Raw genomic sequence first — 10,146 nt, 5'->3', positions numbered from 1 at the left:
TGTTGCTGGTGAGGGTTTGCACTGGAACAGAAGTCTCTCACACATGCTTCACTGAAGAAGCCTTTGTGTTCCAAGTGTGCTGCTTGTAACTCACTCAGGTGCAAATTTTCTTTTAACACCAAGAAAAACTGCTTACATGGATGGTTCTTCTGGGTTGCTGGAGCTGTCTCAGAAGCCCTGACCTGTGACTCTCCTTCTACAGATACACTCTGATTAGAACAGGCCTCGTAATAATCCCTTTCATGCCAATAACCTGGAAACAGAAAAAAGGTGAGGAAATGAATGTTGATTGTGGTGACAGAGGGAAGTTCCATTACAAAAGTGTGTTGCCCATGACACCTCAGCTTCATGCAATTTTATGAAAAGAAGAGATATGAAGGAAGACTTATAACAGGCTTCTGTGAAATTATGGGCCTCTAAAGATCATAAAGGAAGGAAGACTTCACCAGGAATACGACACAAAGACGGCAAAAACCACATGGAAGAGAGGTAAAACTTCCAGTCCTTACTTACACTAACACTGTTCAGTAGGGCTTGTCTGCAGGTAACATAGACAAGCTCTGCAGAATTTTCTTTGTGTCTCATTCCAAGAAAAATTCAATAAACTAGTAGCTGTTTTTCCAGGACTACTTAAGTATGTATGTGAACCTCGTAACACATGTGCAGGTCAAAGTTGAAGAATACTACAGAGGCAGCAGTGCAGAGGAGCAGGCAATGTAAAAATGCCACAAAGTTGAAAACGGTGGAAAGCTAGGGAGAAGCAGGTGAAATGACATGCCAGGAAGTGTAAAGTAGTTCAAAGGAAAGGTAAAAATGAGGTGTGGGCAGTGGCACCTGCATCTGTGCAGTGATGGAATCAATCTGGGTTCTGGTATAATTTGAAAACAGCCCTTGTGTCACACATTCTGTTAGTTTCCACTCAGCTGGGCCAGAACTCCTCTGAGACCATCCTGCATGTTCACCCTGTGAAAAAAAAACTAGGGTTCTGTCTGTACCACCTTCTCTACAAATACATAAAACCGAAATATTCCAAGTATTAATGAAAGATGACAGAGGTGACCATCCAGCCCTGGTCCAGAGAAAAATCCACTTGGAATAGTATACAGGGAAGGTAATATTATAAACACCAAATGAAGGAGAGTCTTACAAGAAGAGTCCATTGTTCATGTAAGTAAAGAACATAACCTGACACAGGCAGTCACCCAGAACCTTTATCTAGAGGAAAGGTGCAGAAGTGGAAACCAAGGATCTAGACGTAGTCACCCTCCCAGGGAGGGAAACTGCATGTGGGACCCATTAAGCTTTCTGTAAGATGCCTGGCTCCCAGACACATCCTGCACTTTCTGAGGAAAATAGTGTTAAAGAAGTTTGTGGAGTTTATTTCTCAGGGCTCTCAACACAGCTCAGAACTGGCATCTATAGTACATTTCACATGAGCGTGAGGAAAATTTGCAGAGCCCATGGTCTGGATGTAGGAAAGAGGAAGCTACAGGTGGAATATCAAGGAAGAGATGCCATCACCTCAGTCCATTAGGATATATGTGAGGGTCTTACCTACAGATGATCCAAGTGCAAATACTTCCAGCATCACTTTGCAGTACAGAAGTCTCTGAGCCTCATCAAGAATTCCCCATTCCCCTGGAGAGAAGGCAATGGCCACATCCTCAAAGTTCATATCCTGTTATAATGGGGACAGTTCAGTCCATTATCAGCTTCTCTCCTAGGATTTTACATTTATCATACACCCCAACTTCCATATCCATCTGCTCCCTAGACTTCTGACTACAGAAAAGATATCTGGCCTTTGTTTCATCAAAGACACTCACTCCTTATATTCCTACTGATGCAGTGTCTTCCCATGACAATAAGGGCAAAGAGCATATAGATCCTACCTGCTCTCTAGTACAAAAATGTTGTACACACTACGCCTTTCAATACAGTGAGTGTCATGAACATAGGATATGGATTGATGTTGTCCATAATGAGAGTGTGAGTGATTTGACACTGTCCTTGTCAGGCAATAACCCTTTTGTTCCCTAGAATCTCATCCCAATTCCCTGTAAATTTTGGCATCAGACTTTACCCTTTTGAAACCAAGCTTAGGTTGCTGAGGCCATCAATTTGCACTTTCTGCCACACATAACTCTTTGAACAACACTTCTCTCACATAGCTTCATTCCCAGAGGCATGATGCCAAAGGTAACACAAATACGTCATGACTTGGACCATTTTTCTTAATCATCATATTTTCCAATACTCTAATTCACCCCTTCAGTAATGTATTTCTCTCTTACCCTTCAACATTCCCAACACTGGCCAAGATGCCACTGATATATGCTCTCTCATTCCTATTGATCACTGTAACTGTCCTCCAAAAAAAAAAGCCACAACCTCTCCTATTGAGATCCACATCAAATCTCAGATATCCAGAGCCTACCTCTTATGGTGCTGCACTTGATGTCCCTTCACCAGTCACAGCACTCAAGTCCCATCACCTATGGCCCTCTGGCCCAGGTCCAGTGTATCTCACATATGTCCACTCATTCCCGTATATAAATCAGTCAGACTACTGACCACAAAAAGGCTCTCAACACAATCCTGGTGTGTGATTCACAAGCAAAGATGCAACAGCTGCCGTCTCATCTTGTTTTAATTTCTCTTTGCTCTCCAATTAAACAGAAAAAAAAGTTTTTAAAAAGATGATCTACAAGTCTACCCTGGTCACTGCACTTCCAACTTTAAAGACATTTTCAACCTGAACTTCTCCTCAGAGTTCCAGATGCTTATGAAGTGCTCTCTGAAATATCACACACCAAAACAGATAAAAAATAACAATTTTGTATTCCCAATGAACATTACACTTCTACTCTGAATATCTGCATCTCAGTTGATAGTGCTTCCATACATGCAGTTGTCAAATTCAAACTTTCAAGTCATTCCTGGCTCTTACCTCTCTCTCAGACTCAAAATTAGAAAATCCAGTTGGCCACACATAAAACACTAATCCAGAAAACAAAAGCTTATTTCACCCCCAGTCACCATCATGGGTCACTTACCATCATGCTCACCACAGCAACCTCCAGTCTAGACTTTCTACCACCTCCCTCACAGCAATATGGTTGGTTATGCTTCAGCCACAGGAAGTCTAATTAGACCTGGTTCAGATCACCTGCCTCTGCTGCTCCAAATCTGCCATTACTCCCATCACCTGCAGACCAGACTCCAAAGGTTTCACAAGGTCCTCTAGACCTCATTCCTGTTCAATTGTCACCAGTTCCTATTTTAAAAAATGGACACAAGCCCCAGCTGGTTTGGCTCAGTGGATAGAGCACCAGCCTGTGGATGCCGCTTTGTTCTTGAATGAGCTCAGTCTTCACTCTAAGCCTTTGCACATAAAGGAACCTATGACTGGAAGGTCTACTCACATCTTATTCCATTGTTTGCCAAAAACAGGTGTCATTTCAGACAACCTTAGACATGTACTTAGAATTCTGGGCTTGGTGTCTCATAAAGGTCCCCAGATATAAGGGCTAGAACAGAGGCAAGACAATCTCAGGATACCACTATCACAGAAGTTGTAAGAGTGTGAGGCCCTGATATGAGTTCCACAAAACAAAACCCTTAAACCACTCTGCATTTGCAAGAATCTGTGTTCAGAGAAAGATCTGTTGAGACTCTGGCCACCAACCCCAGGATCGATGGGCTCAGACTGCTCAGTACCGTTTCCCAGTCAATAGGCCCATGTGTCCTGGAGATGACCACTTTCCTTCAAGACTCAGTCCTCAGTGCACAATCTTTCCAGTTACCTTATCTTTTATAGGACTTTTGCCACCTGTCCCCAGCTTCTATCATCTCTCTTCTAGTCTGTTCCTCTTCTGAGCTGCTTTGGAGAAAGTTTACAGAACTACCTCACACAATGTCCCTCTTTTCGTCAGGACCTTTCATGTCCCCAGATTCCTGAGAATGAAAGTAAAACTCCTTGTGCAAAACTCTGCCTCATCTTCTTTGTTGACTATATACACAAAACAAGTCCTACGTTTCCCAAATCCTCCTAGTTCAGTCACACCATCATGTCCTCACATGGAGGTATTGTAACCTGTTAACCTCTTTTGCCATCACACCTTTTGCTACACATGAACTCACTGTTCCTGGCAGTGGGACCGGGACTGCAGGACCCCAGAGGTGCCCACACACCAGGCTGGAGGGTTAACTCAACAAGGCATCGTCGAACTCTGTAAGCAGAGAGGTGTCCAGGAGTCACACAAGCCCAAATTCTGGCGTGTTGGGGCTCAGCAAACCTCAGACACACCCCTTCATAGGGGGATACTGCCTCTGATGCCTTGTCCTTCTGGAGACCTGGCACTGGGAAGCCTCACTCTCTGTGAACAGACCAAAGAGGTCAATATGACCACCAGGTAGATGCAGGAACTCCCACCCTCAACCATGTACACCTGGATAATATGCCTCTCCTGGGTTTTCATTGGCTAAACCCAGCCATCATTAGGGGCATAGCCCTTTGGGTAATATACCTTTCCAGGCCTCCCAGGTGTAAATAGTATCCCAGTCACTCACTGACCATTGAGAATATAGGTGTTTGGAAGCCAGAATGTTGCTGGGAAATAACAACATTAGGATCGGGTGGCCAGTGGTAGTTTCTGCGGTCTGTTGTCTCCAACTGATTTTTTTGTTAATTTGTTTTTTGAGAGATAGGATGGGACAGGGAAAATAGAAACATGGATCAGCTGCCTCCTGTCAACCCCTCACCCTCCCACTGGGAATCGAGCCAGATTCCTGAGAACAGTGCCTATTTCAGAGGCACTAGGCTGTGCTTCATGAATAATTTCACCAGAAACCTTTCTGTGCATGGGAAGATTCTAAATCCTCTGGGCTATACCAGCTCTCAGATTTTTTATTTTTAATAAAAAATATGACATTTTTAGGAGACAAATCAGGCTATGAGAGAATATATACAGTACAATTTTATTTGTTTAAAAACAACATTTGAAATACTACAAAGAACAAAAGGTTAACCCTTCATACAATGTTAGAATGTTTGTATTCAGTACACATTGTGGAACTATGGAGCTAATAGCTACCAAATGTTTACTGCATGTGCCAGACCTGGAATTCAGTACTTTACATGCATTATTATGTCATTTAGTCCTTTCTGCAAACTGAGATTTTATGAAGAGCAAATTGAGGCTCAGAGGCTTTATGTAAATTGCCTGATAGTAGAGTTAAATAAAGGCAGGGCTGGAAGGCAAAACCAAGTGTTTCTAATAACAGAGATCTGACTTAAAATGTTAGACTCTGCTGCCTCCAGGAGAGTAGAATTGTTAAAGCACACCCATTAGGACCAGCTAGATCAGTGGTTCTCAACCTTCCTAATGCTGTGACCCTTTAATAGAGTTCCTCATGTTGTGGTGACCCCCAACCATAAAATAATTTTCGTTGCTACTTCATAAATATAATTTTGCTACTGTTATTAATCGTCATGTAAATATCTGATATGCAGGATGTATTTTCATTGTTACAAATTGAATATAATTAAAGCATAGTGATTCATCACAAGAACAATATGTAATTACACATGTGTTTTCCGATGGTCTTCAGCAACCCCTGTGAAATGATTATGTCGTTCAAGCCCCAATATGGTCATGACCCACAGGTTGAGAAACGCTGGGCTAGATGTTATGGTGAGTAACAAACGTTCCCAAAACTTCAGTGGCTTATACTAAGGAAGGTCTCTTTCTTCTTTTTTAAATAATAATTTTGTTATTGCTTAAATTATTACTAGTGTCTTACATATGTCTCCGTTTTTTGCCCATTTCCTTGACAATGCCCTGGCCTCCCCTACCTCCCAGTGTCTTATGTCCATTGGTTATGCTTATATGCATGCATACAAGTCCTTTGGTTGATCTATTACCCCCCCCTTTGCCTCGCCCCCCTCCCCGGCCTTCCTGCTGTAGTTTAACAGTCTGTTCGAGGCAACTCTGCCTCTGTATCTATTATTGTTCAAAAGTTTATAATGGACTCTATTATCCATGCATGAGTGAGATCATGTGGTATTTTTCCTTCATTGACTGGCTTATTTCACTTAGCACAATGCTCTTCAGTTCCATCCATGCTGTTGCAAAAGGTATGAGTTCCTTCTTTTTTACAGCTGCATAGTATTCCATCGTGCAGATGTACCAGAGGTTTCTAATCCATTCATCTACTGATGGGCACTTAGGCTGTTTCCAGATCTTAGCTATGGTGAATTGTGCTGCTATGAACATATGGGTTCATATATCCTTTCTGGTTGGTGTTTCTGGTTTCTTGGGATATATTCCTCGAAGTGGGATCACAGGGTCAAACGGGAGTTGCATTTCCAGTTTTTTTGAGAAAACTCCATACTGTCTTCCATAGTGGCTGCACCAGTCTGCGTTCCCACCAGAAGTGCACAAGTGTTCCTTTTTCTCCACATCCTCTCAAGCACTTTATCATTTGTTGATTTGCTGATGATAGCCATTCTGACAGGTGTGAGATGGTACATCATTGTTGTTTTGATTTTCATCTCTCTGATGATTAGCGACTTTGAGCATGTTTTCATATGTCTCTTGTCTTTCTGAATGTCCTCTTTTAAAAGGTGTCTATTTAGGTCCTTTGCCCATTTTTTGATTGGATTGTTTATCTTCCTTTTGTTAAGTTGTATGAGTACCCTATAAATGTTGGAGAATAGGTGCTTATCAGATATAATATTAGCAAATATATTCTCCCATATAGTGGGCTTTCTTGTTGTTTTGTTGATGGTTTCTTTATCTGTGAAGAAAATTTTTATTTTGATGTAGTCCCATTTGTTTATTTTCTCTTTAGTTTCCAATGCCCTAGGATCAGTATCGGTGAAGATATTGATTCGGCATATGTCTGAGATTTTGTTGCCTTTGGATTCTTCTAGTATTTTTATGGTTTCCCATTGTATATTTAAGTCCTATATCCATTTTGAGTTTATTTTTGTGTATGGTGTAAGTTGGTGGTCTAGTTTCATTTTCTTGCATGTATCTGTCCAATTTTCCCAATACCATTTATTGAAGAGACTATCTTGACTCCATTGTATGTTCTTGCTTCCTTTGTCAAATATTAATTGAGTGTATTGGTTGGGGATGATTTCTGGGCTCTCTATTCTATTCCATTGATCTATATGTCTGTTCTTGTGCCAGTACCAGGCAGTTCTGAGAACAGTGGCTTTGTAATACAGCTTGATATCTGGCATTGAGATCCCACCTACTTTGTTCTTTCTCAGGATCGCTGCAGCTATTCGGGGTCGTTTTTTCTTCCAGATGAATTTTTGAAGAGTTGGTTCTAGGTCTGTGAAATATGCCCTTGGTATTTTAATGAGAAGTGCACTGAATTTATAGATTGCTTTGGCAGTAGAGACAATTTAATGATGTTGATTCTACCAATCATTTCAGCAGCGCTTGGCGGTGTGGGACTAACCAGCAGAAGAATTCCTGCTGGATGGTGACGGCTCCCGTGGGAGCATGATCCAGGAGAGCGCTGGGTTCCAGGCTGATGGGCGAGTGCGCCCCCTCTCCAGAGCCCAAGCGCGCCTCAGGGACCAGAGACACTGGCGGGACCGACCTGGGCTCGGGCTCGGGTTTGGGCTCCAGCACCGTGTTGACGCTAGGCAGGGCACAGCCTTCAGCCATGACTAGCACTGAGGTGAGCGCGTCTACGGCCCAGGGCACCGGGGGGCCACCCCATCTTCAGGGCCCGTGGGCTCCTCAATTTGGCAGCACTCGGCTGGCCGGGGTCCTCCGGAGTCCGGTTCACACTGGGGTGCAGCATGGGAGCTGAGGCTGAGGAGGTGGCTGCCTAACATCCCAGTGGCGCTGCGGGCGGTGCTTCTGGAGAATGGCAGAGGGCGAGTGTCACTCACTGTCTGCAACTGGGGGGGGGGGGGCGGGCTTGGTGAAGCGTCTGGCGCCCACACCTGTCGGGCGCAGGAGGCAAGTCCACTTGATCAGCGGCCTAGCCAGGTTCCAGCCAGGTACTCCAGCGCCATCTATGTCCAGGGACCGGGTCTTGGCGAGATCTCTCCCCTGAAGGCTTGCTTGGTGAACATGGTGGATGACCAAGACAACAAGCCTAGGGCTGAGAATCTTGGCAGAGTAGACTGTGCTTTCTTTTATAGCTCCAGAGCGTGTTGGGAGGAGCCAAACCAGCTGCCCACCGGCTCCACCAATCAGCCACCCCCAGGAGTGAAAGCGTCACCGGTAGGGCCTCATGTTTCAGGTGGGGGCGCACATGCCCCAAGGGAGGCCCCGCACGGCATGCCCCTTCAGGTGGCATTCACCCAAAGGATCGAAAGGAAAGATTCTGCTGAACATGGCTGCACCTGACATTCATTCCTCGAAGCGAATGGGCCAGGAGAGGGTGGGGTGTTGTTGTGGGTGGGTGGTGGGCGGTGGTAGACCGGAGACGCAGACACACCGAATGTAGCTGGCCTTGGAGGTCATGGGAGGCAGAGGCTGAAGTTGATGTGTATAAAATGTGTATGGTTTTGTATATTAGCGAGCCCCTTGCTTGTCCTTCCCTGCTCAGGTCAAGTCCAGGCACAGGGCTCTGGCTGCAGGAGGGGGTCTTGCCTAGGCGCTTCTCGACCAGCACAGGGCGGGACGTCCTTGCCCTGGCTGGGTCATCTGCTCCACCTCCCAAAAACCCACAATGCTCCCTCTCTGGATGGATGGTCAGAGACCAAGTCCCTGCCAGGCCACGTGGGCTTGCCCAAGCATCTGTGCATTGAGTTGAAAGGCTCGATTGATGTCATTTCTAAGAAATGCGGTTTTGTTGATTTGTTTGTTTGTTTTTAAGGTGGGGTTTTTTTTTAAGGAGGTTTTTTTTTTTTTTTTTATATTTTATTGATTTTTTACAGAGAGGAAGGGAGAAAGACAGAAAGTTAGAAACATCGATGAGAGAGAAACATTGATCAGCCGCCTCCTGCACACCTCTCACTGGGGATGTGCCCGCAACCCAGGTAAATGCCCTTGACCGGAATCGAACCCGGGACCCTTCAGTCCACAGGCCGACGCTCTATCCACTGAGCCAAACTGGTCTTGGCAAGGAGGTTTTTATTTATTTATTTTTTGTTGTTTGTTGTTTAAAAAAAAAAAAAAGAAAAAAACTCCCTCATTGGCCAGAGGACCCCGCCAGCTCCCCCCTTGGTAATCAGTGAGGGATTGCAGCCCTTTCATCCTTAAAACAGGCCTCTCCGGGTCTTGGGAGCAGGCCCCGGATGGCGCCGCCAGCGGCGGGGCGAAGCCAACAGGGGCCTTAGAAAACGGGCTTGCAAACCAATTAAAAATCCCTGTTGTGTAAGGAACTAGCCAATCAGAATAGACTAGACAGGAATGACGATTTTATTTCTGTCCAAATAAAGTTTATTATGAAAACAGGCCGGTGTGGGGGATTAGGGGGCAGACAAGTACATATAGGTTGGGTGGCTCAGGTGAAATAGGGCGGTGTGTTCACATTGATGCCATACTTGCTGAGGGCAGCAGCCAAGTCCTCCATGGTTCGAGTGTACTTGCCGGAGCCACGAGAGGCGGTGCCCTTCGTTTTGCACAGCTGCAGTGCATCGTTGGCAATATCTGCGATGAATTTCTGGGCAGCTATGGAGAAGAGCCTAACTATGCGAGGGTCTGCAGCTTCTAAGCCAGCGTGGTTCAGGTAGAAACGAGTCACCGGATCTGGGACGGTAGGTGTGTAACCTTCCAGCTGCCCCAGAAAGTCCAGCAGGTGTGTGCTGGACACCACTGGCTTCACGCCTCCATTGGCCGAGCTCGGCAGCATATAAACCCCATTAGACATGGCCCCCTCATGCGGCTCGCATCCAGCGGTTGTTGGAAAACCTGGCGTGGCTGGGGGGCCTTTGGCATTATTTGATTTTCCCAGGGCCCGTGAGGAAGACGGGTCTGCTTTCGCATCACTCTTCTTGCGCAGTGCATGGGAAACCTGCACAGACTCCAGCAAGTGCCTCTGGAGGCCGCTGCGAGGCCTTTAGATGGCCTCTTTTGGCAGCTCAGGATGACTTCTCTTCCCCTTCCTCTTGGGAATAGCGAGCTTCTCCTCTGCCTTTGTTGGGGTGCCAGCCCCGCCGCAGCCTCC

The 10,146-nt window shown here is 45.5% G+C and overlaps 1 pseudogene; it reads right to left on the bottom strand.

Annotated features, from left to right (window-relative positions):
- Positions 1-9,483: 9,483 nt before the first annotated feature.
- On the bottom strand, positions 9,484-9,849 carry LOC139001067 (transcription initiation factor TFIID subunit 10 pseudogene; annotated as a pseudogene).
- Between the last annotated feature and the right edge of the window lie 297 nt (positions 9,850-10,146).

The sequence above is a fragment of the Myotis yumanensis genome, unplaced genomic scaffold (assembly GCF_028538775.1).
Source record: "Myotis yumanensis isolate MYYU_CA2020_CCGP unplaced genomic scaffold, mMyoYum1.0.hap1 SCAF_81, whole genome shotgun sequence".
Lineage (NCBI taxonomy): Eukaryota > Metazoa > Chordata > Mammalia > Chiroptera > Vespertilionidae > Myotis > Myotis yumanensis.
Note: the sequence above shows the minus strand (reverse complement) of the source record. Positions and strands in the feature narration are given on the sequence as shown.